We start from the raw sequence: 24,583 nt of genomic DNA, 5'->3' as shown, positions 1-24,583 counted from the left end.
GTTACTGGTTCACAGTTTCACACCAACTTACTTCGGCTCATTAAAGCTACAGATCATTACCTGGTCTCAATTTACTGAGTAGTAGGAGGGTGTTTATCTGCCTGCCAAGTCCATACACACTCCAGGGGTACACGTGGTAACGAGGACAGGACATGGGGTGCACTGTAACACTAGGGTGAGCCGAGCCCTGGTCTCCTTCCTGCAGAGTGGTGCCCACTTCCAGCCTGAGTGCTGGAGTCTTCAGAACTGGAAGTATTTACAGTCATTGACTGTACTCTACCAGATGTGTGGATTTTTTTGTGTGTGTGTGTTGTGGTAGAGGGAGTGATTGCCTGCTAAGGTGTAGGAAGGCGGGATCCAGGGGGACCAAGTACATTTTTGCCCAGGGTCCAATCAATATTAAAGACGGCCCTGCATGGAATCCACTCCAATTTTTATTTGAGTCCTAAATTAGACTCCTGGTTTTACTAATTATTTTAATCATGAACCCTATAAAATGTTCGGAAGAGTGCAGTCCGGTAGCTACTGAGGAAGAGGCAAGTAGCCTTGAAACGCGTCTAGCGGACTATGCATTTTCCACATCCAGTACTGGTCCGGACCTAAAGTACAGAAGAATTCTGTGGATAGAAAGGACATCTCTTGAAACAGCTATTTGCCAATATAGATGCCTATTGTGAAATATGACCTGGCCATTTGCGATACTAACTGTTGCTGTGATATAAGGACCTGCTTACCACATGATCTTACTTTTGCACCAGCTGACCTTATCACCTGATCTGTCCATCAGGATCACCTGACTTGGACACGCCCTCCAAACAACGGAGCCGAGCGCTCCAAACACATCCAATCAGCGTCTCGGTGATTACGTCTTACCTCTTACGTGCAGACACACGACCCAGCGATCATGCCGATATACCAACGGACACTAATACTACGGAGCGGTAAGAGTCTCACTGAGACAATCTGATAAACTTGGCAATTATTCATCTAGTCGTCATTGGGCGGTCTATGAGAAGAGTGGAGTGTATCTGTATCTTAATGTTACAACTGTTCACTTTTTTGCCATAATTGTGGCATGCTTCAGGAGACTTTACACATTGGAGTCCGTACAATATTAAAGTGCCATACCTCTGAACATTCCTTGATTTGTCACATAGTGACTTTTTTATTTTTTTTATTTAGTGGCTTTATTTAGTGGTTTTATTGAGTGATTTTTATTGAGTGATTTTATTGCTTATGTAATATCCTACACTACTTGTTAATTGTATAACTTGAATAAATAGTCAAATACAGTACCATATAGTATTCTACACTCTTTCCTGAAGGTGGTGTGCCTGCTATTCTCTTCTGCAATAATAGGACATATTCAATTTTTATTTATTTTTTTGCTGAATGGACATAGGGAAATCGAATGCACACAAAATAACTTCCATATTTTTTATTTTTTTTTGCAGACCCATTGAAATTATTGGTTCGGCATATGGTCCGCAAAAAAAAACACGGACACGGAAAGAAAATATGTTTGTGTGCATGAGCCCAAAAACTGACCCTAACCTTAATAGTGACCAAACCCTGACACTTAGAGGTTATGCACACATTCATTTCAATGGGTCCGCAAAAAAAAAAAAGGTTACTTTGTGTGTAGAGTTGAGCGAACCCGAACTTTAGTTTTTTCGGCACCCGAACATTTACATAAAAGTTTGGGTTTGGTGTTTGGCGCTTTTTTGGCGCTTTTTGAAAGGCATACTACTTGCCCCAAAGGCCATCACAGCCATGCCTACTATTGGCATGCCTGTGATTGGCCAACTGCAGCATGTGACCCAGCCTCTATTTAAGCTGGAGAAATCAGGGAGAAATCTTATCAAGAACTGCTTTTTTTACTCAGCGATCTATAGCAAATGTGTTTTGTGGGTGCAGTGCACAATTTTTTTAAGGCTACCCTGAGCCAACTACTGCTGAAAACGACCTTTTTTTACTTCAGTTTGTCAATATCAATACATAATCGGCAGCCATTTTATGCAACGATAGCCTGTGCTGGTGCACTATCGGCATGTCTCCAAAACCAGAAATACATCTTTTTGCTTACTGGGGTGAAAAAAACTCTATTATACTGCACATCTGGGATAAGACATGCATAAGTGACTGTCACATTTAGGCAAGAAATACATCTTTTTAGTTACTGTGGTGAAAAATTCCCTCTAATATATACTGCACATCTATGATTAGACGTACATAAGTGACTGTCACATTTAGGCCAGAAATACGTCTTTTTGCTTACTGGGGTGAAAAAACCCTCTAATGTACTGCATATCTGGGATTAGATGTGCATAAGTGAGTGCCACATTTTGGCCAGAAATACATCTTTTTGCTTACTGGTGTGAAAAAACCCTCTAATATACTGCAAAATCTGTGATAAGACATGCATAAGTGACTGTCACATTTAGGCCTGAAAAACGGCTTTTTGGTTACTGGGGTGAAAAAAGCCTCTGATGTACTGCACATCTGGGATAAGACATGCATAAGTGACTGTCTTTTTTAGGCCAGAAATACGGCTTTTTGGTTACCGTGGTGAAAAAAAACCTAATATATACTGCACATCTGGGATTAGACATGCATAAGTGACTGTCACATTTAGGCCAAAAATAAGACTTTTTGGTTACTGGGGTGAAAAATCCCTCTGATATACTGCACATCTGGAATTAGTGTGAAATTTAGGCCACAAATACCGCTGTCATATAGAGTTAAAAAAATAATAATTGTGCAATACCCTACATCAGGGTTTATATTGGCGGGTATTTATTTTTTATTTTTTAATTCTTTATTTTCAAGTTTGCACTATGTCTGCATATAGCCTGTACATCTGGTTGTCTTTTAGGATCTACCAGCTCAAGCCACCTACTAAGCTGAATTGCTTTATAATAGCTGGCAACGTCCGGCAAACCCAAACCTCCTTGTTCCTTCCTTCTAGCCAGGATTTTGTGAGAGACACGAGGTTTCCTGCCATTCCATAAAAATTTAGAGAACATACTTCTTATACTTAAGAGAAAGGATCTGGGAAGCCATATTGGGACTAACTGCATAACGTATAAGATTTTGGGCATTACATAGGCTTTTAAGATGTTGTTCCGACCCATCCAAGAGAGGTAAGGCAGGTTGTAAGTGTGAAGTAAATCCCGTATTTCTTTTAGGAGGGGGGCAAAATTGTGCAAATATAAGTCTTTGGTGTCTTTAGGAATATGAATCCCTAAGTATTTAATCGGTCCCTTAGTCCACTGGAATGGGAGCTGATCTCTCAGAGTCGTTACTTTAGATCTTGGGAGGGATATATTTAGGAGCTCAGATTTGGAATGGTTAACTTTAAAATCTGATAGCGAGCTATAGGTGTCTATTTTTTCTATCAAGGGGCTTAGTCCTTTTTCAGGATCTTTTACTAAGAACAATAAGTCATCTGCGAAAGCAGTGCACTTTAGTTCTCTTTGACCGTATTTAATATCAGTTGATTGTCTGACTAACTGCAATAGTGTCTCTACCACTAATATGAACAATGAGGGAGACAGGGGACAGCCCTGCCTAGTCCCATTAGTGATATCAAAAGCCGGCGACAATGTGCCGTTTACTTTTAGTCTGGCATAGGGGTTTCTGTAGAGAGTTAGAATCGCCTGTATGAACACCTCCGGGAAGGCAAACCTCCGCAGAGTCATTTTCATGAACATCCAATTGACCCTGTCAAACGCCTTTTCGGCGTCGATGCTTAGTAAGGCTAGGGGGAATCCTTTTTTATGAGCCATGTGTATGGCATGAAAGATCCTGTGGGTATTATCCTTCCCCTCCCGCCCCTGGACGAATCCTGACTGTTCTGGTCCTATCAGACTTGGTAAAAGCTTACTCATTCTGCATGCCAAGATTTTGGCCCAGAGTTTTAAGTCCAGGTTCAGGAGGGAAATTGGACGATAGCTGCCACAGTTCTGGGGGTCCTTCCCTTCTTTAGGGATTAGGGTAACATGGGATTCTAGTGTCTGTCTGGGTAGGGAATCACCTTGTAATAGGGCATTACAAACCACCGTAAATCTAGGAACTAGGATGTCCTGAAATTTTTTATAATATAGTAAGGGCAAACCATCCGGCCCTGGGCTTTTGCCCGGTGGGAAACTTTTAAGGATGTTTGTCACTTCTTCCGTCGTTATTGGGCTAATAAGGTATGTAGAATCTTCCTTAGTTATGTTCGGCAGGTGTAGGGAGCTTAGAAATTCCTTAATATTCTGTTCTTTATGTAGATCCCCGGCAGGTGCGTCCCCCCCCGTGGAGATTATATAGGGCTGAATAAAATTCTTTGAAGGCCCTGGCTATTTCTGGTGTTTCCTGTGTCAGGATACCATTTTGTTTTTTTATGGCTGTAATAAACGTTATGTTTTTAGCTTTCTTTAGCAGAGAAGACATCAACTTCCCCCCTTTATCACCGTGCGCGTACACTTTATGTTGGAAATTCAGCATCTGCCTCATAACCCTTTGGTTGAGAAGGTCACGGAGTTGTAACCTAAGCTCTGTCAAAGCCTTTTGGTGTATTGTTTTCAGTGAAACTTTGTGTATCTTTTCTATTTCTGCTATTTTCCCCAAAAGTGTGTCTACTTCCTTCTGTCTCTCTTTCTTAACTCTGGAACCCAGGGAAATAAAGCACCCTCTGATAAAAGCCTTGTGGGCTTCCCATACCATGGGCTGTGAGCTGTGTGCGGGTGAATTGAGCGCAAAATACTCCAACAGCTGTGTCCTAACCTGATCCAAGTGAGATTGATTGAGTAATAAGGACTCGTTCAGTTTCCAACTCCATTCTCTGTTCGGTAGGGAGGCCAGGGAGAAGGTCACCGTGCATGGTGCATGATCAGACACCGTGATATTTCCAATTTCAGCCGACCTAGAGTTGGGAAGAAAAGTTGCAGAAGTCAAAACGTAGTCTAACCTCTGGTATGTCCCATGTGGGCTAGAGTAAAAGGAATAATCCCTGACTGAGGGTTTGAGGCTACGCCACACATCTATTAGGTGTAGTTCCTGGAGTTTCTTGTAGAGTTTGCTAAGGAGTTTCTGTGATATATGGGACTTAGTGGAGGATGAATCCATTGCCGGGTCTAGGACAAGATTCAAGTCTGCGCATAGGATTATTTGTCCCTCCGCAAAAAGCTTGAGGGTGTCTAGGGCCTGTAGGAGCCAGCGAACTGGTGATTTATTGGGGACGTAAAAAGGGGGGGGGAGGGGGAGAAGAGAGAGGTATTTTGCCATCCTCTGAGCTAGAGAGTGTTATGAACAACAGAATACCTATAACATTAAGTAGAGCAAGGATATATAAATCGTGTTATACTGGATTTCACCTGTACTTGTGAATCGCAAATGCAATCCCATGCAAGGACAGGGTTCAGAATCCCGATAAAATAAACAGAATACACACTATTAAGAAACTGTGTATGGTAGCGTGAGTCTCAGTCGTGGTTTCACATAGGAGAACCCCATCGGCGTAACTTCTCCCATATGATTCCACATATGTTAACATACTATGAATCTGTTTAACAACAGCGTATCAGTACATACATAATCTCGCAGGGAGGTGATAGCAACCCATCTGCGATTAATGTCATCCTAATTATTACTTCAACTAACAGATGGACGACTTAGTGTTAAGAAGTGTAACAATCAATGTCGCTTGAAAATCGACAACCAAGAAAATAAAATACAAACATGACATGTTGACCGCCTGAGGATTAAACTAGAAGTGACAGTGTGTCCTTAAGAGAGATGTCGACTCATCTTCAAATCCCAGAACGTGGATGAAGGAAGACTAGAGCGCCCCGGAGGGTCGACTCTGTTCAATAGTAAGGACCGATCTAGCAATAGCATTACTACTATGTCCCTCTAAGTCCTCAGTAATACTGCACCGTATCCCCTTTCTAGACGTCTCATGCCGGAGGATCCGAAGCTTCTATCTGGGGTCTGGATGTCTTGGGGGTCTTGGCTCGCTGGACTTTCTTCCAGGATTCCGTTTGCCGCTGCAAGGGCGGGAGCGCTGCTGGGCAGGTCACAGGCAGCCATGAGGGGACCTCGATGGGTTGGATACCAATGCGATCCCACGCACCTTCCAGGTCCTCTGGTACATGAATAGCAATACGTCTCCCGTTCTTGAGTACCGATAGTCCAAAGGGGTACATCCACGTATACGGTATCTTCTGTGCCCTTAACGCATCTAGCAGGGGCTTTAATATCCGCCTCTTCGCAAGTGTAGATGGTGCGATATCTTGATATAGCGCAATATCTGCGCCGTCATAAACAATACGGCTTCTTGTGCGCGCCGCCTCCATAACACGTGCTGTGTCCACAAACGATAAGAGGCCGCAAACTACGTCCCTTGGCCTCTCGTTCGGTTTCGGTAGGGGTCTTAAAGCCCTGTGTATTCGCTCAATGGTGATAGATTCAGCGGAGTTCGGGCTTAGTAAATCTGTGAAGATCTCCATTGCAACTTTGCGGAGTGATTCCGCAGCCCAGGATTCAGGTAGGCCTTTTATCCGAATATTGCGCCTTCGGCTGCGGTTCTCCTGATCTTCCAGCAATGCAAATGCTCTGTTGAGCTCAGCTGCGTGACTATTCAGGCAGTCTGCCACTCCTGTAGCGTGCGATCTCAGGTCTTGGGCCAAGTTTTCTAGTGCTTCAACCCTATATCCGATTTGGGAGATCTCCGCTTTAATGTCCGCTAGCTCCGTGAGCACCGGTCTCAGAGCTTTGTCTAATGCTTGACCGAGTACCTTAGTAAGGAATGATTTAGACACAGGCGCTGGGTCCCGTTCAGCAGTCGCACCACCTCTGTCACTGTCTGCCTCTGAGTCCTCGGCTTCCACCTCAGCTTCGCGCGCCGCTGCCATCTTGGCAGTTGCACCCGGTGAGTGTGAGCTTCTTTTTTTTAGAAATTTCTGCATATCTTGCTGCCCTTTATGCGATCTCGGTGTGTCCGGGGGTTCCAGCCCTCTGTCTCGCCCGTATTTGACCATTTTTTCACAGGTCACCGCTTTTTAAGAGGCTATAGATGCTGGGACGTGGAGGAGCTGATCTTTCACACAGCCATCCACACCAACGGCCAGGCTCCGCCGGCGGGTAGTTATTTTTAACAGACTTAACAACTTTTTACTTTGCTTTGTGAATGCTAACTATGAGGCAAACATCTAATAAGGGACGTGGTCATGGTCATGGTGGTGGTGTTGGTGGAGCCTCTGGTGCAGGTAGAGGACGTGGCTGTTTTTCCACAGCTACACGTCCTACTGAACCTACTACCTCAGGTCCCACTAGCCGTCAGAATCTACAGCGATATTTGGTCGAGCCTAATGCCGTTCTAAGGATGTTAAGGCCTGAGCAAGTACAGGCGCTAGTCAATTTGGTGGCCAACAGTGGATCCAGCACGTTCACATTATCTCCCACCCAGTCTTCAACACAAAGTGCACAGGTGGCGCCTGAAACCCATTCCCATAAGTCTGTCACATCACCCACGTGCATATCGGGGAACCTGTCTGAGCCTCAAGTCATGCAGCAGTCTCTTATGCTGGTTGAAGACTCTGCTGGCATGGTTTCCCAAGGGCATCCACCTAGCCCTTCCCCAGGGGTGGAAGACATAGAATGCACTGACGCACAACCACTTATGTTTCCTGATGAGGACATGGGAATACCACCTCAGCACATCTGTGATGACGACGAAACACAGGTGCCAACGGCTGCGTCTTTCTGCAGTGTGCAGACCGAAAAGGAGGTCAGCGAGGAAGACTGGGTGGAACACTCTGCAGGGGATGATGAGGTCCTAGACCCCACATGGAATGAAGGTCTTGTATGAACTGAGATGTATCTCAGATGACTCTCCAGTATTGGTAAAGGTGGGTTTGAAAGTCGAGAATCTGAAAGGGAAGCGTAAAAACTACATGATAAATCCCATATGGCTCAATTTAATAGGTAAAGAAGATCAAATATTAAAGGATTTGACGTTCTTTTTTCAAATTAATGATACAGCTGGAGTGAATGTGGTTTGGGACACTGCTAAGGCCTATATAAGAGGATTGATAAATTCTGGGAAGGAGGTAAACCGGGTAAAGTTCTATCCAAGATAATCAAGAACATAGAGGCGGTTGAGAATATCGCCGCAATTAGAGGAAAAGAAGGCCTACTATAATAATGATATATGGGATATATTCAAGACCTTTTATAAAGAACTGTACTCCGTAAAAACCCAGATACATGAAGAGATGATAAAATATGTGCAAGAAATAGGAACCCTAAACTCAATGATGATCAACAGATAGCATTAGACCGGCCTATATCCGTAAAGGAGATATTAGTAGCAATAAATGAAGCACCATCTGGTAAAACACCAGGCCGGGACAGTATTCCAAATGAATTATATAAAATAGATAAAGAGTTCTGGGCAAATAGACTTATGGAAGTATTTGAATACTCAAAAGCTACAGGAGGTCTCCCAGAGTCTATGGGAGACGCGACGATTATTTTAATACCAAAAAAAGATAAGGACCGATTGGATCCCATATCGTACAGTCCAATTTTACTCATGAATAATGATTGTAAAATTCTGGCTAGGATTTTGGTGAAAAGATTGAGGAAGGTCATAGTACATCTGATCCATGAGGACCAAAACTGATTTATTCCGGATAGGTCTACAACAATGAGCTTGCTGAGGGTCTTTGCAAATATCCAGTTTACAGAGAATAATAAAGAATTATGCTCTATTCTATCATTAGATGCGCATAAAGCATTTGACTCTGTGAACTGGGACTTTGTATGGGAAGCTATGACAAAATTTGGTATTGGCCCAGGCTTTATAGACTGGATGAAGATTATATATAAAGATTCCAAAACCAGAATATCAGTTAATAGTATATTATCTGATAGCTTCTGTATAGAACGAGGGGTGAGACAGGGTTGTCCTCTCTTCCCCTTGGTTTTTGCCCCGACAATAGAAATCCTGGCTATAAAGGATTTATAGCCATTAACGTTCTGAACCTTAGCACAACCTGCATGACTAGGCATCTACATGCGAGACACCAGCAGCAGTTGAGTAAGCACCTTCAACACCAAGAAAGAGCTCAGGCCCCTCCTGCTCCCTCTTCTGCTGCTGCCTCGGCCTCTTCCTCTGCAAGAACGTTGGCACCTGCCGCCCAGCAAACAGAGGATGTGCCACCAACAGCACTACCTCCGTCACCAAGCATCTCCACCATGTCACAGCGTTCAGCTCTCCATCTCACAAACCTTTGAGAGAAAGCGTAAATTCGAACCTAGACACCCTCGATCCCTGGCCCTGAATGCCAGCATTTCTAAACTACTGGCCTTAGAAATGCTGTCATTCAGGCTGGTGGAGACGGACAGCTTCAAACAGCTCATGTCGCTTGCTGTCCCACAGTACATCATTTCCAGCTGCCACTACTTCTCCAGGAGAGTCGTGCCCTCCCTGCACAACCGAGTATCAGGTAAAATCAAGTGTGCACTGCGCATTGCCATCTGTTGCAAGGTCCACCTAACCACAGATACGCGGACCAGTAAGCACAGCCAGGGACGCTATATCTCCCTAACTGCACACTGGGTAAATGTAGTGGCGGCTGGGCCCCAGGCGGAGAGCTGTTTGGCGCAAGTCCTTCCGCCGCTAAGGATCGCAGGGCATCATTCTTTGCCTCCTGTTGCCGCCTCTTCCTACTTGGCTTCCTCCTCCTCTTCTACCACCTCCTCATCCGGTCAGCGACAGACCTTCACCGCCAACTTCAGCACAGCCAAGGGTAAATGTCAGCAGGCCGTTCTGAAACTGATGTGTTTGGGGGACAGGCCCCACATCGCACAGGAGTTGTGGCGGGGTATAGAACAACAGACCGACGAGTGGTTGCGGCCAGTGAGCCTCAAGCCCGGCCTGGTGGTGTGCGATAATGGGCGAAATCTCGTTGCAGCTCTAGGACTAGCCGGTTTGACGCACATCCCTTGCCTGGCGCATGTGCTGAATTTGGTGGTGCAGAAATGTATTCACAACTACACCAACATGTCAGAGCTGCAGCGTAAAGTGCGGACCGTCTGTGCGCGCTTCTGACGTTCTCATCCTGCCGCCGTCTGCTGTCTGCTCTACAGCGTAACTTCGGCCTTCCCGTCCACAGCCTCATATGCAACATGCCCACCAGGTGGAACTCCACTTTGCACAAGCTGGAGAGACTGTGCGAGCAGCAGCAGGCCATAGTGGAGTTTGAGCTGCAGCATGCACGGGTGAGTCGCTCTGCGGAACAGCACCACTTTACCACCAATGACTGGGCCTCCATGCGAGACCTGTGTGCCATGTTGCGCTGTTTTGAGTACTCCACCAACATGGCGATATCAGCGTTACAATACCACTTCTATGTTTCCTTGAGAAAACACTTAGGGCGATGATGAAAGAGGATGTGGCCCAGGACGAGGAGGAGCAAGAGGGGTCATCTCTAACACTTTCAGGCCAGTCTTTTAGAAGTGGCTGAGAAAGAGGATTTTTGCAACAGCAGAGGCCAGGTACAAATTTGCCCAGCCAGGGCCCACTACTGGAGGACAAGGAGGAGGATAAAGCATGTTCACAGCGGGGTGGCATCCAATGCAGCTCGGGCCCATCACTGGTGCGTGGCTGGGGGGATACAGAGGACGCAGACGATACGCCTTCCACAGAGGACAGCTTGTCCTTACCTCTGGGCAGCCTGGCACACATGAGCGACTACATGCCGCAGTTCCTGCGCAACGACAGCAGAGTTGCTAACAGTTTAACGTGTGCTGACTACTGGGTGGCCACCCTGCTGGATCCCCGTTACAAAGACAATGTGCCGTCCTTAATTCCCTTACTGGAGCGTGATTGGAAGATGCGCGACTACAGGCGCACGCTGGTAGATGCGCTCCTGAGAGCATTTCCGATTGACGCCAGGGGACAAGTGGAAGCACAAGGCGAAGGCAGGGGAGGAGGAAGAGGTCGCCAACGCAGCTGTGTCAGCACCGACACCTCAGAAGGCAGGGTTAGCATGGCCGACATGTGGAAAAGCTTTGTCACCTCGCCGCAACAACCGGCCCCAACTGCTGATATGGAGCGTGTTAGCAGGAGGCAGCATTTGAACAACATGGTGGAACAGTACCTGTGCACACGACTACACATACTGACTGATGGTTCTGCCCCATTCAACTTCTGGGTCTCCAAATTGTCCACATGGCCAGAGCTTGCCCTGTATGCCTTGGAAGTGCTGGCCTGCCCTGCAGCCAGTGTACTCTCTGAACGTATGAGCTTTCCTCCTGGGAATCTCGCACCCACCCTGCTTTTCTTAAGCGTTGGGCCCTGTGGTCAAATGACAGGTCTCCCAGTCCTTTATAATTCCAGATTAGCTTGTATTCTTGTTCCCACCTTTGGGCTAACACTGTAACACTAGGTGAAGTTCTAATATCAGCCTCATATTCATTAGCTCTGGAAGAGAACTACTACTAAGCTTACTCACGCTAAGGTGTCAAATAAACTGGGCGTGCATTTTTTTATTTTTATTGTCAGACTAGAGTGATTGAGGATCACTTTTCATGTGCTAGTCATGTCCTTGCCTCTCACCTTGCTTTTCAAACAATTAATTAAAGCTTGTCGATTTGTGTCACCATCCTACATATACTTGTATTCTGTACCATGTTACACCATTGCTTGTGACTTGTTACTATGTTTTTATTTGAAAATGAAAATAAACATTTTAAAACTTAAAAAAATATAAAAATAGACATCATGGGCATCGCCGCGTGCAAAAATGCCTATACAATTAAAATATAACATTATTAATGGCATATGGTAAATGGCGTAACAGGAAAAAAAAACTGCCAATTTGCTATTTTGTCACTTTAGCTCCCCAATAATATTTTTTTTTAAAGTGATCAAAAAGTCGCACACACTTCAAATTGGTACCACCAAAAACTACAGATCTCTCGACAAAAAAATGAACCCTCACACAGCCCTGTACACATATCTACAAAAAAGTTATAGGAGTTAGAATATGGTGATAACATTATTAATTTTTTTATGAGAGGTTTAATTTTTTTTTCAGTATTAAAATGCAATAAAAATTATCTAATTGTTGTATCTTTGTAACCGTACTGACCTGGAGAATGAAGATTACAGGTCAAATTTACTGCATAGTGTGCGGTGTAAAAATAAAATAAAAAATGTCAGAATTGCATTTTTTCCCAATTCTACCCATTAGAAAGTACAACTTTTCCCACAAAAAAGAAGCCCTCAAAAGACTATGTGAATAGAAATATAAAAAAAATTAGGACCATGGGAAGGTGGGGAATGAAAAACAAAAACGCAAAAATGGAAAATCTCAGGGTACTCTAAGCGTTAAAATAAAAATACTTAACAAATAAACATCATGTGCATTGCTGCATGCGAAAATGCCCATAAAATTGAAATTATTAATGGCATATGGCAAATGGCGTAATGAGGAAAAAATAAAAACAGCCAATTCGACATTTTTTGTCACTTCAACTCCCCAATTATTATTTTCTTTAATAAAAAATGAACAAAAAGTCGCACACACTTCAAATTACTGAAAACTTTAAAAAAGTCAGAATATGGTGATCATTTTTTCCCCCAAAGGTTTTAATTTTTTCAGTATTAAAATGCAATATTTTTTTTTTTTTACAAACACATATTAGTGGTGGTAGTGACAGTTGTTTAGCGGTAATAGTACTGGCAGTAGGGGTGATGGAAATGGATTAGCAGCAGGGAGTAACAGCTGCAATAGCGGAGAAGCAACAGCACCCATATGGTCCAGAACATGAGTATGCAGGCAGAGGCAGTTGCATGATGACAGCAGCAGCTTCCATACAGTATGGAACATGATGGCAGACAGCTGCAGTGGCATGTGGGGCAGTAAGGACAGATCTATTCATGGGGTCAGGTCTGGTCTGGGTTGAGCCTTCTAACTTAATTGGTTTCTTTTTCTCCTGATGCGATCCCACAGCCCACACTCAGTATACTTAATCCCTTAATACCTGTATGATAGGATGGTATAAGGATAGTGTTTTGAAGACAGTAGGATTGCCCTTTTCAAGGAGGCTATTCTGATGGGACATTGTATGTTTAATTTTAGTTCTTATTGGAACTAAAATGTAGGTTTTAAAGGGGGAGGGGAGAATTTTTGTGTTTTGAATTTTTTGATATTTTCCCCTCAGAGTATAATTATGATAGGAACTAAACAGGATCTGTGATTTTGTGGCTTATATCGCGCATGCTGATCAGGTGTAACATACTGTGGCAATGCTTCACTTTACCCATATGATAGGAGGGAGATTTATTGGGATCAATGATGTGCCTTGTTTCTGTTGGGGATGAAGGATGTCAATGGAGGAGGATGAAATTGAATATCGCCGGCACCTGCCAATTACCTACCATTGCCCGGAAGGAGCGTGCTCCACGTAGATCAATGAAAAATCCAGCAAGCCGCCAATATGTTGCGAATATTAATTTCTTTATTGCTCAGTAGATTATTTCAAATTAACGTGTTTAGGCATATAGCCTTCATCAACAGATACATGTCATGATTCACAGTGACTCTTATATATATATATATACATCAATTAATCAAAGTGACATCATCCACCCCCTTATGGGCGGGAACAAAAAATAGACCAACCGATTTCTTGGTTTCACTATAGTACGAGAACACACATAACAGAAGAAATTTCACAATATCGAAAATAGCAGATCAGCGAGTCGATAATGTCTACAATAAAGGAAAAGAAAGAAATTATTCAAATCAAGCAATACAAAAACATACACATAATCTCATAACCTTGCAACCTCATAATCGCGATTTAGACCCTTGGAATGCAATGTATCACGAGTATGTATCCAAAATGCCTCTCTACGAAGTAAAAGCTTTTTTATATCGCCTTCTCTCCTTGGTATCACAACTTGCTCCAAAACCTGAAAGCTTAACTGAGCTATACAATGTTTACATCTATCAAAGTGGTAAGGCAACGGTAGTAATAGATTTTTAGTCCTAATTGTGGACTTATGATTGCATATCCTGTCCCTCACCGTTTGCATAGCCTGCAAGGGCATTTGATCAAATAGATCAAATTTTTTGACTCGCAGGTAAATGTGGCTGTGTAGGTTGACGTGGCGGTGTAGGTGGAAGCGGCGGCGAAGGAGGAATAGGTAGGCCAACACTGATATGTGTTATTTTTAATTTTTGAATCCCAAAATATTGGGACATATAACAAAATAAAACAAAGAATAAGTGCATTTGAGTATAAGAATGGATGTTGATGCAGGTATAAATTTCTATTCTGCACAAGGTACGGACAAGTCCTGTGGGATCCATGCCCTGTTCATTTTAATAAACGTAAGCTTGTCCACATTGGCTGCGGCCTGTGATAATGCTCTCTGCCGTGCTAAAACACACGTTCACACTATACACTGGCTGCAGGGCAGGTCAGCACCTCCAAGGCTGACAAAGCTTTTCCACATTTTGGCCATGCTAACCCTGCCTTCTCAGGTGCTGGCGGTGCCCCAGCTGTGTTGGCGACCTCTTCCTACTCCTCTGACTTTGCCTTGTGCTTCCACTGTGCCCCCGCTGTCAGGTGGGAATGCTATCATCAGCGTGCGCCTGTAGGCGCGCATCTTCTGATCAGTTACAGATGTTTTCAATAAATTTAGTTCCCTGTCAGCAATGCAGAGCAGGGGTTCATTCACGGCAAAAGGGGGTTCTTGTTACCCAGCAATAGAACAGATGATTTTGAGAGATTTAGGCCCCTGTCACCCAGGCACAGCAGGGGTTCATTCACGGCAAAAGGGGGTTCTTGTCACCCAGCAATACAACAGAGCATTTTGAGAGATTTAGGCCCCTGTAACCCAGGCACAGCAGGGGTTCATTCACGGCAAAAGGGGGTTCATGTCACCCAGCAATACAACAGAGCATTTTGAGAGATTTAGGCCCCTGTAGCCCAGGCACAGCAGGGGTTCATTCACGGCAAAAGGGGGTTCATGTCACCCAGCAATACAACAGAGGATTTTGAGAGATTTAGGCCCCTGCCACCCAGGCACAGAAGGGGTTTGTATACGTTAAAAAATGGCAAAATTTCACCCGACAATTGAAAATATATATTTTTTTTTTATTTAGGGCACTAAAATTGGCCCTTTTTTTAAATTAAAATTGCTCTAAAATAGTCCTTGAAAAGGCTAGAGGGATGTAAAAGGCAGTAAAATGGGCAAGCCAGCACCTCCAAGGTATACTGGGCAAGCTCTGGCCATGTGGACAATTTGGAGACCCAGAAGTTGAATGGGGCAGAACCATCAGTCAGTACATGTAGTAGTGTGCACAGGTACTGTTCCACCATTTTGCTCAAATGCTGCCTCCTGCTAACACGCTCCATATCAGCAGTTGGGTCCGGTTGTTGCGGCGAGGTGACAAAGCTTTTCCACATGTTGGCCATGCTAACCCTGCCATCTGAGGTGCTGGCGCTGACACAGCTGCGTTGGTGACCTCTTCCTCCTCCCCTACCTTCGCATTGTGCTTTCACTTGTCCCCCGGGGTCAGTCGGGACTTTTTTCAGGAGCGCGTCTACCAGCGTGCGCCTGTAGTCGCGCATCTTCCGATCACGCTCCAGTGAGGGAATTAAGGACGGCACATTTTCTTTGTAACGGGGATCCAGCATGGTGGCCACCCAGTAGTCAGCACACGTTAAAATGTGGGTGTAAAGGAACCCATATAATACAGGGAGCGCAGAATTATTAGGCAAATGAGTATTTTGACCACATCATCCTCTTTATGCATGTTGTCTTACTCCAAGCTGTATAGCCTCGAAAGCCTACTACCAATTAAGCATATTAGGTGATGTGCATCTCTGTAATGAGAAGCGGTGTGGTCTAATGACATCAACACCCTATATCAGGTGTGCATAAGTATTAGGCAACTTCATTTCCTTTGGCAAAATGGGTCAAAAGAAGGACTTGACAGGCTCAGAAAAGGCAAAAATAGTGAGATATCTTGCAGAGGGATGCAGCACTCTTAAAATTGCAAAGCTTCTGAAGCGTGATCATCGAACAATCAAGCGTTTCATTCAAAATAGTCAACAGGGTCGCAAGAAGCGTGTGGAAAAACCAAGGCGCAAAATAACTGCCCATGAACTGAGAAAAGTCAAGCGTGCAGCTGCCAAGATGCCACTTGCCAGTTTGGCCATATTTCAGAGCTGCAACATCACTGGAGTGCCCAAAAGCACAAGGTGTGCAATACTCAGAGACATGGCTAAGGTAAGAAAGGCTGAAAGATGACCACCACTGAACAAGACACACAAGCTGAAACGTCAAGACTGGGCCAAGAAATATCTCAAGACTGATTTTTCTAAGGTTTTATGGACTGATGAAATGAGAGTGAGTCTTGATGGGCCAGATGGATGGGCCCGTGGCTGGATTGGTAAAGGGCAGAGAGCTCCAGTCCGACTCAGACGCCAGCAAGGTGGAGGTGGAGTACTGGTTTGGGCTGGTATCATCAAAGATGAGCTTGTGGGGCCTTTTCGGGTTGAGGATGGAGTCAAGCTCAACTCCCAGTCCTACTGCCAGTTTCTGGAAGACACCTTCTTCAAGCAGTGGTACAGGAAGAAGTCTGCATCCTTCAAGAAAAACATGATTTTCATGCAGGACAATGCTCCATCACACGCGTCCAAGTACTCCACAGCGTGGCTGGCAAGAAAGGGTATAAAAGAAGAAAATCGAATGACATGGCCTCCTTGTTCACCTGATCTGAACCCCATTGAGAACCTGTGGTCCATCATCAAATGTGAGATTTACAAGGAGGGAAAACAGTACACCTCTCTGAACAGTGTCTGGGAGGCTGTGGTTGCTGCTGCACGCAATGTTGATGGTGAACAGATCAAAACACTGACAGAATCCATGGATGGCAGGCTTTTGACTGTCCTTGCAAAGAAAGGTGGCTATTTTGGGCACTGATTTGTTTTTGTTTTTGATTGTCAGAAATGTATATTTGTGAATGTTGAGATGTTATATTGGTTTACTGGTAAAAATAAATAATTGAAATGGGTATATATTTGTTTTTTGTTAAGTTGCCTAATAATTATGCACAGTAATAGTCACCTGCACACACAGATATCCCCCTAAAATAGCTAAAACGAAAAACAAACTAAAAACTACTTCCAAAAATATTCAGCTTTGATATTAATGAGTTTTTTGGGTTCATTGAGAACATGGTGGTGGTTCAATAATAAAATTAATCCTCAAAAATATAACTTGCCTAATAATTCTGCACTCCCTGTATAGTTGAGCCCTTATGCAGCTTACTCCCGAACAAACAGCCGATAATCCGTAATAAAGCTAATAGAAGATCCCAGTCCCCCAAACATGCGGCGAGACTACATGAAGGGGTAAAATCAGTGACACTTTATTAGCAGTTGAATCATTTATTTTATGCCCTGCTCCCATGCAAGGGAGACACCCACAACAAATATACATTAACCAATAACACAAAGGCTACAACCCACATAGAATCCTCCCCTCTGCCTGTGATATAATCATGGTACACCATGGTTAACATAAATCACCATAGGCAGGAGAATACACAATGTCCTCTGTCCTGGAGACAACCGAGTTGTAATTCAATTATCTCTCAGGACAATCGCCAATACACACAGAGAGACAATGGAACAGACCTCACTAGTCAACATATACAATGTCCCAACCTTTACAATACACAGACATATAATATCCTAACATAGCACGAATTAGTTGTAAAAAGTCTCTTGGACCTGGCCGTACTCATGGCTTTTTGGCCAAAACATGTTCTACACAGTGTTTTGTCCTGGAGACAATTGAGAAGTGATCCACTTATCTCCCAAGGACAATGTAATGAAGTACGGACGGCACTCCTCGTTCCAGAGGTCCCGGTGCTCGAGTCAGGGACAGACAGCCCACTTAATACGTAGAAAAGACCGGCACTTGAGTGTAGTTGAAGAAACTGCTTTATTCTGGCATCAAAGGATCAAAGCACAAATAGGCAACACGTGTTTCGGCTCCGATATGAGCCTTTGTAAACTAGAGATTTAAATAGTGCGCCGCACCTGACGCAAAAAACGTGGTGAGGTCACATTACCATGACTACCATCATCAACAAATCATTATGTGCAGGAATTCTTGTCATTGCTGCATCAGGATCAGATATAAGATTGATTACATTGTCATAACATGGTTGCAAAGAATTACCACATGGTTAGATACTTTATAAATATAACTGCAACCCATTTTTTTTGGGCATTATATGTTAATGACAAAATCAGATATGCAGAACCATTGAATAAAAAGGAAAAAAAGAAAACCAAGAAAGCCGACAGTATGGGACCGCTGAAAGAAACAAAAATAGCATACATAGAAATTCATATTAAATGAAATTACATATATAAATGGAAGCTGGCTGTAATCTTTATTTTCTTCTAATTTTTCTTCTATTTTTTCTGTGACTATAAAGGAAACGAATATATATATAAAAAAAAATTATATATATGTATATTTCAAAAGAGAAAAAAAAATTAAAATCAGTATTTTTCACAAAAATGCATTCAGATCATATTCTCGATTGAGACCTTTAGGCTTCAGAGTCTGCAAAGTATGTATCCAAAAACTCTCAAGTTTTTTTAAGCATGAGCACTCTATTGCCACCTCTACGTGCTGGCAACACTTGCTCAATAATTTGAAATCTCAATTGAGATACATTGTGGGAACATCTGTCAAAATGAAGGGGAACCGGCAATAGTAAATTTTTCTTGCGTATGCTAGATTTGTGATTGCTAAATCTGTCCTTCATTCTGACAGACGTTTCCCCAATGTATATAAGGCCACATGAGCACTTTAACAAGTAAACAACAAAATTGCTGTCGCAAGTAAAAAAACCTTTTATAGGAAACTTTTTCCCACTATGTGGATGAGAAAAAGTTTCACCTCTAATAACAGCTGAGCAGTGAACACAATGTAGACAGGGAAAAGTTCCCTTTTTTGGAGCGGTTAAAAAAAAGTTGACGTGGCATTGTGGTGCCTCCTATGTCTGCCTTTACAATTGTGTCACGAATGTTTTTCGTTCTCTTATAGCAGATCATGGGGACATCACCAAATTCAACAATGTCGGGATAGGCCGTGCGCATAATCCCCCAATGCTTATTAATCACATGACGGAATTTATTTATGAAAGGATGGTATTTCACAATGAAAGGTAGGCGTTTGCCGGCCCTGCTGGATTTTTGAATATTTGGGCTAGTACATTTCTGTAATTCACAATCTAAAAGAGGCCTAGGGTAGCCTCTTGAAGAAAATTTATCAGCCATCTCACTTAATCTAATCTGTCTGACTGGTTCATCTGATACGATCCTCTTTACCCGCTGAAATTGTGAATATGGCAAAGATTTCTTGACAAAAGGTGAATGGTTGCTAGAAAAATGTAACAAACTGTTCTTGTCAGTTTTCTTTGTATACAAATCAGTATGTATCTGATTGTCCTGACCTTTAATCACCAGTGTGTCAAGAAAATTAATCTGTAACAGATCATTTTGAATCGTAAAGGATAACTCTGGCCATATGTTGTTCAATTCCTGAGCAAAATTATGAAGGGACTAGATGCCGCCCCGCCATATGCAAAAAATATTGTCTATAAAACAACGCCAAAATATGCAATGCTGTATATATGATTAATTTGTGTATACAAAATTTTCTTCAAACCAAATCATTATCTATTTGCATATGGCGGTGCGGCATGCGAGCCCATCGCGGTACCCCGCTTCTGCTGGAAGAAGGTATCCTGGAATATAAAATAATTTTCTTGTAAAACCAATTCAAGTAATTGTAGAAAAAATTCTCGTTCCTGTACCGTATATTGAGATGATTCCAGGATACATTCAACCGCAGTTAGTCCCTTAGTATGTTCAATGGATGTATACAAACTGCATACATCCATAGTGACCAGAAGATCTCCTTGTCTCAAGATGTAAGTCCTTAATGTTAGACAAAAAGTGATTAGTATCCAACAGAAAAGACTGAGAATTCTTTATCAGAGGGGTTAAAACCCTCTCAATCAGCATGGCAGGTGCAGACAATATAGATTCATTAGAGGCTACAATTGGTCGACCAGGGGGTGCTGTCAAATTTTTGTGAATCTTTGGTAAAGTGTACAGGATAGGGGTAACTGGATGTTGATTAATCAAAAACTGACATAGCTTCTCATCGAGACAACATATATCCTTATATTTTTGTATGATTTGCATTAATTTACGTTTAATATCAAAAACAGGATCACTGTTTAAAGGATAATATGTGTCTCTATCAGAGAGCTGTGACAATATTTCCGAAATATAATATTCCCTATCAAGCAAAACGAGTGAACCCCCCCTTATCAGCTGGCCTAAATATGATCGATTTATCATCAAGTAAAGAACGCAAAGCCTGTTTTTCTGCCATGGACAAATTATGCGTAATGGTCAACCCCTCATGTTGTATACCAGACAAAATTACTTCAAAATCTCTCTGTACCAAGGACATGAAGGTCTCCACAGGGTGATACGTTTTGGGAGGTTGGTAACTACTTTTGAGTCTTAACCCAAATTGACTCAGAGATAATCCCTTATGACTAGATGAATCTACTGTGGAGACTGACATATCCTGAGCAGCAAAGTGTGCCTTTAATCTTAAACCTCTAAAAAAACTTTGACAGTCCATTTCAAACTGAAAGGTATCGAAGGCCTCAGTTGGACTAAATTATAATCCTTTTTCAAGCAGTTGTATCTGTGTCGGTGTTAAGTTTTTTATCTCCCAAGGACAGAGGCCAGACTCCATTAGCCACATGGTAGCAATAGCAGGGCAGGAACTCACAAACAGAGTTAAATTCACATAGAACAAGTAAAAGTAAGCAGAAACCTCCCTTTCTCCACAGTAGGCAACTCTGCTGTCATTGCACAGGCACTGCAGCATGTATTCGCTCATGTGTGCCAGGCTGCGCAGAAGTAAGGACAAGCTGTCCTCTATGGAAAGCTTATCGTCTGCGTCCTCCGTATCCCCCCAGCCAAGCACCAGTGATGGTCCCGAGCTGCGTTGGATGCCACCCCGCTGTGAACATGCTACATCCCCATCCTCCTCCTCCTCCTTGTCCTCCAGTAGTGGGCCCTGGCTGGCCAAATTTGTACATGGCCTCTGCTGTTTCCTGAGCCACTTCTAAAAGACTGGCCTGAAAGTGTTAGAGATGACCCCCTCTTCCTCCTCCTCATCCTTTGCCACATCCTCTTCCATCATTGCCCTAAGTGTTTTCTCAAGGAGACATAGAAGTGGTATTGTAACGCTGATAACAGCGTCATCGCCACTGGCCATGTTAGTGGAGTACTCAAAACAGCGCAATAGGGCACACAGGTCTCGCATGGAGGCCCAGTCATTGGTGGTAAAGTGGTGCTGTTCCAAAGTGTGACCCACCCGTGCGTGCTGCAGCTGAAACTCCACTATGGCCTGCTGCTGCTCGCACAGTCTCTCCAGCATGTGCAAGGTGGAGTTCTACCTGGTGAGCACGTCGCATATGAGGCGGTGAGCGTAAAGGCCGAAGTTACACTGTAGAGCAGACAGCCGAGCGGCGGCAGGATGAGAACGCCGGACTCGCGCACAGACGGCCCGCGCTTTATGCAGCAGCTCTGACATGTCGGGGTAGTTGTGAATGAATTTCTGCACCACCTAATTCAGAACATGCACCAGGCAAGGGATGTGCGTCAAACCGGCTAGTCCTAGAGCTGCAATGAGATTTCGCCCATTATCGCACACCACCAGGCCGGGCTTGAGGCTCACTGGCAGCAACCACTCGTCGGACTGTTGTTCTATACCCCGCCACAACTCCTGTGCGGTGTGGGGCCTGTTTCCCAAATACATCAGTTTCAGAATGGCCTGCTGACGTTTACCCCTGGCTGTGCTGAAGTTGGTGGTGAAGGTCTGTCGCTGACCGGATGAGGAGGTGGTAGAACAGGAGGAGGAAGCCAAATAGGAAGAGGCGGCAACAGGAGGCAAAGAATGATGCCCTGCGATCCTTGATGGCGGAAGGACGTGCGCCAAACAGCTCTCTGCCTGGGGCCCAGACGCCACTACATTTACCCAGTGTCCAGTTAGGGAGATATAGCGTCCCTGGCTGTGCTTACTGGTCCACGTTTCTGTGGTTAGGTGGACCTTGCCACAGATGGCGTTGCGCAGTGCACACTTGATTTTATCCGATACTTGGTTGTGCAGGGAGGGCACGGCTCTCCTGGAGAAGTAGTGGCAGCTGGGAACAATGTACTGTGGGACAGCAAACGACATGAGCTGTTTGAAGCTGTCCGTCTTCACCAGCCTGAATGACAGCATTTCTAAGGCCAGCAGTTTAGAAATGCTGGCATTCAGGGCCAGGGATCGAGGGTGGCTAGGTGGGAATTTACGCTTTCTCTCAAAGGTTTGTGAGATGGAGAGCTGAACGCTTCCGTGTGACATGTGGAGATGCTTGGTGATGGAGGTGGTGGTGTTGGTGGCACATCCTCTGTTTGCTGGGTGGCTGGTGCCAACGTTCCTACAGAGGAAGAGGCCGAGGCAGCAGCAGAAGAGGGAGCAGGAGGGGCCTGAGCCCTTTCTTGGTTTTGAAGGTGCTTATTCCACTGCAGCCTGTGTCTCGCAAGTAGATGCCTGGTCATGCAGGTTGTGCAAAAGTTCAGAACGTTAATGCCTTGCTTCAGGCTCTGATGGCACAGCGTGCAAACCACACGGGTCTTGTCGTCAGCACATTGTGTGAAGAATTGCCATGCCAGGGAATTCCTTGAAGCTGCCTTTGGTGTGCTCAGTCCCTGGTGACGTTGGCCAGTATCAGGCAAACTGTTTTGGTGACGGCTGCTCTGCTTTTGCACCCTGCTCCCGCTTTTGCTACACCGTTAGCTCGGTCTCACCACTGCCTCTTCCTCCGAACTCTGAAAGTCAGTGGCACGACCTTCATTGCATGTAAGGTCTAGGACCTCATAGTCCCCTGCATCATCTTCCACCCAGTCTTCCTCCCTGACCTCATTTTCGGTGTGCACACTGCAGAAAGACGCAGCAGTTGGCATCTGTTTTTCGTCATCATCAGAGATGTGCTGAGGTGGTATTCCCATGTCCTCATCAGGTAACATAAGTGGTTATGCGTCAGTGCATTCTAAGTCTTCCACCCCTGGGGACGGGCTAGGTGGATACCCTTGGGAAACCCTGCCAGCAGAGTCTTCAAACAGCAAAAGAGACTGCTGCATGATTTGAGGCTCAGACAGGTTTCCCTGATATGCACAGAGGTGATGTGACAGACTAATGGACATGGGTTTCAGGCACCACCTGCAGAAGACTGGGTGGGAGATAATGTGAACGTGCTGGATCCACTGTCGGCCACCCAATTGACTAGCGCCTGTACTTGCTCAGGCCTTAACATCCTTAGAACGGCATTAGTCCCGACCAAATATTGCTGTAGATTCTGGCCGCTACTGGGACCGGAGGTAGTAGGTTCAGTAGCACGTATAGCTGTGGCAGAACGGCATGTCCTCTCCCTGCACCAGAGGCTTCACCAACACCACCAATACGACCATGACAGAGTCCCGTATTAGATGTTTCCCTCATAGTTAGCGTTCGCAAAGTAAAAAGTGGTTAAGTATGTTAAAAATAATTAACCACCAATATATAAACCCTGATGTAGGGTATTGCACTCTATTTTTATTTTTTTTTAAATGAAAGGCTGCTGTGCAGTAGACGCCCTACTTGCTGGTAGTAAAGTAGGTAAGGTAGTAAAAAGCGCCAAGAAAGCGCCGAACACCGAACCCGAACTTTTACGTAAATGTTCGTGTCCGGGTGCCAAAATACCTAAAGTACGGTACGAATCCGAACTTTACAGTTCGGGTTCGCTCAACTCTAGCAGGCACGGAAATGTGTCTTTTTTGATTGTCCTCAATGTGCTCTGTCTCAATGTTTCCTTTTTGCTCCCTAAATTTGCATGGGCAAATTTATCTCTCAGGCTGGGGTTCTCTTTATTACAAGTCAGTGGTGGATTTTTTAATTCTTCCACATCAGGGTACCCTTTGGTTAAAATACTCCAATGTTTCATAATCACACCATCTATACTCACATTATAGGGATGATATTTATGTATAAACGCTATGCGTTGTTGTTCACTGCCTCGAGTATCCTGAGATGGGGAAACAGTTCTAGCTTTCTCTAAAATAGACCTCGGGTACCCCCTTTCACTGAATCTCACCAACATTTCCTGCAATCTGTGGTCCCGCATAAGTGGGTCAGAAACAATCATTTTTATTCTCTGAAACTGTGACTTAGGTATTGCTTTCTTCAGTGAGGGTGGGTGTGCACTTGTAAAATGTAAAATGCTGTTCCTGTCCATCTCTTCCTTCATTACCACAATATCCAAAAAGCTCACCTTCTGCTTATCACAGGTAATAGTAAATCTAAGACCATCATAGACCCTGTTCAGATATTCAAAGAACTCGGATAGGATCTCACGTGGCCCCACCCACACGC

At 44.2% G+C, this 24,583-nt stretch overlaps 1 protein-coding gene across 4 annotated transcripts in view; it reads left to right on the top strand.

Moving 5' to 3' along the window:
* The window catches only part of LOC122946230, a 191,602-nt gene that overhangs the window by 118,768 nt on the left and 48,251 nt on the right, over nucleotides 1-24,583 (top strand). For 3 of the 4 annotated variants that reach the window (XM_044305683.1, XM_044305682.1, XM_044305684.1), the window contains exon 2: nucleotides 19,145-19,265. The exons of the other annotated variant lie outside the window; for it this stretch is intronic. The gene's annotated coding sequence lies outside the window, so the exon portion shown is untranslated. The remainder of the gene's footprint in view (nucleotides 1-19,144; nucleotides 19,266-24,583) is intronic. 4 annotated transcript variants of the gene reach the window in all.

This window comes from Bufo gargarizans, chromosome 9, assembly GCF_014858855.1.
Source record: "Bufo gargarizans isolate SCDJY-AF-19 chromosome 9, ASM1485885v1, whole genome shotgun sequence".
Classification (NCBI taxonomy): domain Eukaryota; kingdom Metazoa; phylum Chordata; class Amphibia; order Anura; family Bufonidae; genus Bufo; species Bufo gargarizans.
The sequence above is the reverse complement of the archived record's forward strand: the minus strand, read 5'-3'. Positions and strand labels throughout refer to the sequence as shown.